The sequence below is a fragment of the Volvox carteri genome (genome assembly GCF_000143455.1).
Source record: "Volvox carteri f. nagariensis unplaced genomic scaffold VOLCAscaffold_116, whole genome shotgun sequence".
NCBI classification, from domain to species: Eukaryota; Viridiplantae; Chlorophyta; class Chlorophyceae; order Chlamydomonadales; family Volvocaceae; genus Volvox; species Volvox carteri.
In genome coordinates, this window is record NW_003307659.1 from 136,813 (window position 1) to 140,152 (window position 3,340).

General features: G+C 56.2%; 1 protein-coding gene across 1 annotated transcript in view; it reads left to right on the forward strand.

Annotated features, from left to right (window-relative positions):
- Nucleotides 1-440, forward strand: part of VOLCADRAFT_108431 (uncharacterized protein) — a 3,264-nt gene extending 2,824 nt beyond the window's left edge. Inside the window, exon 4 of the mRNA XM_002958975.1 lies at nt 13-440. The gene's annotated coding sequence lies outside the window, so the exon portion shown is untranslated. The remainder of the gene's footprint in view (nt 1-12) is intronic.
- Nucleotides 441-3,340: the final 2,900 nt, after the last annotated feature.

Genomic DNA, 3,340 nt, shown 5'->3' on the forward strand with positions numbered 1-3,340 from the left:
CAAAGCGTGCAGGCTTGTGTGAATGCTGCTTGACATTGGTGGCATTGGTGACACAAACATTGTTGTGAATGCCGGGTGGTGACGCTGACGTTGATGACACAAACATTGTTGTGAATGCCGGGTGACAGGGGTGACAGCCTTGTGCAGGAAGGTTTATGCAGATTACAGGTGACAGGTGTGATGGCCTTGTGCAGTCAAGGAATGCCAGGTGACACGGGTGACAGTGGTGTGCACACATGGACAAGGATAAATTTAGGTATTTTAGGTATATACCTAAATCATATATGAATATGCTTAATGGCATGGTGCCAAGATGATGTGGGAGGCAGTGATAACAGTACTGTCCCAGGTGTGTAGGCATGCAGGCAGGGTGCTAGGTAGGATGAATACCTGACCATTAACCCACCTGACCATTAATCCAATTAACCGACCGTTAACCCAACTGATCATTAACCCAACCGGCCGTTAACCCAACCGGCCGTTAACCCAACCGGCCGTTAACCCAACCGGCCGTTAACCCAACCGACCGTTAACCCAACCGACCGTTAACCCAACCGACCGTTAACCCAACCGACCGTTAACCCAACCGGGCCGTTAACGCCATTCAACCGGCCGGTTGGGTTAATGGGCCCCAAACGGTCGGTAACCGGCATGTTTATGCCATAGGGCGGGTCCTTGGAAAGATGGACGGTGCTCCCGGCTGATGCAAGATGACGCCACCAGTGGTGATTAAACTGGACGACGCCTGCACCATGTCACTGCCAGTCCACGATGCTTGCATGGCACCTGCTCCTGCGGCTACAGTTAGCAACAGGGATGCAACGAGAGCAAAGGAAGCGAAGTGCCAGCCGCTACGTGGCTGTGATGCAGGATGGCCTAACACAGACCTTCGCCTATACAGTGGCTTCTTTCGCTTTCCTGTGCGAGCAGGAGGGTGGCGTGAAGAGGAAACATGCATGGGTCGTGTAGCTAGGCAAGCGTGATCTATTAAACCGTTTGCCGTGTACGAAAGAACGGCACCAGCCGCCGTGAGAACGGGGCTAACAAAACACACGTTGAATGCGTCCACAAAGAAAGTGGCATACGTAAGTAGCAAAAGGAAAGTGGAACCAAGCTGATTCGCACCGACTGATAACCGGGACGCGAAGTTGCCCCAGTGATCTCGCCTAGTGTTGTTGACGTAGGCGGTTGTCGTGCCCTGCTCAGAGGAATGAGAGGACTGGTGCGGAATAGGAGGGACGTCAGCGGTGGATTCCCCCCCCCCCAGCTCGGAGCCGGGAGGAGAGGTGCTGGGAATGGCCATGCTGACGCACGCAACTCCCACAAGCGAACCATGCTGAGAAGGCTTGTGCTTCACAAGCTTGCGCATGGGAATCGTTACCTTATAATTAGGGTACTGCAAAAAGTTAGGATGAAAGTGCAGCCTAGGCTCTGGATATGATTCCAGAGCGTCCCCTAAGAATTTCGCCTGTTCGTTACCCACTAGGAGCTGAAACAGGTCGGGTCGCTCGTCAACGACCAGGGTTTTAGTAAGCGGGACCCGCGTGGCATGCGGCGTGCCCGGAAGAAGCTCAAAAAAGATGTTTGAGGTGTCCAACTCTCCTCGCACAGCACCCCCTAGCTGCAACGAGGTGGACAGCCGCGTGGTTGTCTCGACTATGGGCAGGTTAAGTGCTTTGGCTACACTGGTCGGCATTACGTTGACCGTTGCGGCAAAATCACGCAACGCCTCCGGAGCTGCCCTGTCGCGCTGCCCCTGAACCAACACACACGCCCCTGTTTCGTAGTAATACAGACCCTCGGGTTCCCCCATGTAACGCGCCGCCGACGGATTAACCGCTAAAGCCTGCTCCCGCTCGTCAGGCGAGAGCTCCGACAAAGTGCGCGGAGGTGGACCCTTAACCCCACTTACCTGGTACTCAAAACCGGCACCACGGTGGTCGGAGGGTTTGGCGCGCCCTTGGGCCGCCAGGGCAAAAGACGCCAGGCCAGAATCAAGGGGAGGTGGCGTGACCAGCTCCGGTGCTGCCGCCGGGAAACAGGCGAGCTGCACACTCTTGTCTGCCTGAAGCGTGGAAAATCCCTCCCCGAAGCTGCTCGAAACTGAGCTTGAACCCTGCGTTGCTTGGGCCGTGCTTGGGGGATGGGGCTTAGCGTCTAAGGGGCCGCCGGTGGAAGGCAGCCCCTGCTGGCAAAGCAGGTTGAAGAAAGTGCCGACAGGCATGTCGGAGATTTTACGCAAGAGAATATTGTCATCTAGCGGTGTGTGAGTGCGTTTTGAGTTGTTCGCCACAGGTGGTGTCGGTGGCGGGTACTGCTTCGTGACTAAAGGGGCAGGAGTAAAGGACTTGGGAACAGCCTGCGAATGCATGGTGGCTAAGCTGTTGTACCTTACCTCTTGTGTGCTGCGTGTCCATGTGAGTGGCGCCATCCTGGCCTGCTGGCTGGGAGAGACGTTCGACGCCGCTTCATGGAACTGCGTCGTGCAGCAGGCCGCCTCCTCATCCCCGTCGTCCTCTGCTGCGAAGTCGTCCTCGAAAGCTGCGGCAACAGCCGCCGCCAAGGCCGCCTTCTTTTCAACCGCCTTCTTGCGCTGCAGAAATAAAACCTTCAGGGCTGGGTTAGCAGGCTCGTAGCCCGCGGGAGCGAGCTCGGGGTGGAAAATGAAGCACTTGCTCTGCTGGTGACCCATGGTTCCGCAGAACTCGCAAGATGGCCTATTCCCCCGCGATTCGCTAACACCCTGTCCCTGCTTGGGCTTAGATGGCCCAGCCCCCTTCTGTTTTTGCCCGCCTATTCCCCTGGACCCCCCTGAGGTCGACGCGCTGCCCTGTCCCTGGGAAATCAAGGCAACCAAACGCTCAACAATTCCGGAGGGGATGTCAGAAGTCAAAAGCGCGGACTTCGATTTTGGGGGATTTAAGACACGGCATTGCGCCGTATCGTGAGATGCATTAGTGCCGTGCTTCTCGCAGTAAAAGGTGCGTTTTTCCTTAATAGGGGGTTTTGCTGCACTCTTCTGCTGCGGCGGCTTTTTGTGTACCTGCACTGCCCTGTCCTCCAGCGGAAGGTTATTCCACACAACCTCAGCCTCTTGTGCCGTCTTCTCCAAACGATCGTACCATTTGGTGCGCTCCACGGTGATGAGGTGCCTCTCCAGGTGATGCCGAACCACGGGGTTTAAGCCCTCAAGGAAACGTTCGGCGACTTGGTGTTTACTGACTCTACCGTCCAGCTTCTTCTCCAGCGCTAGCAACATGTCCTTGAAGACTATGGGAGAGAGAGCTCCCTGCTGCATGCTTTTGAAACGCGCATATCACTCTCAGCGCGCGCGGAGGCA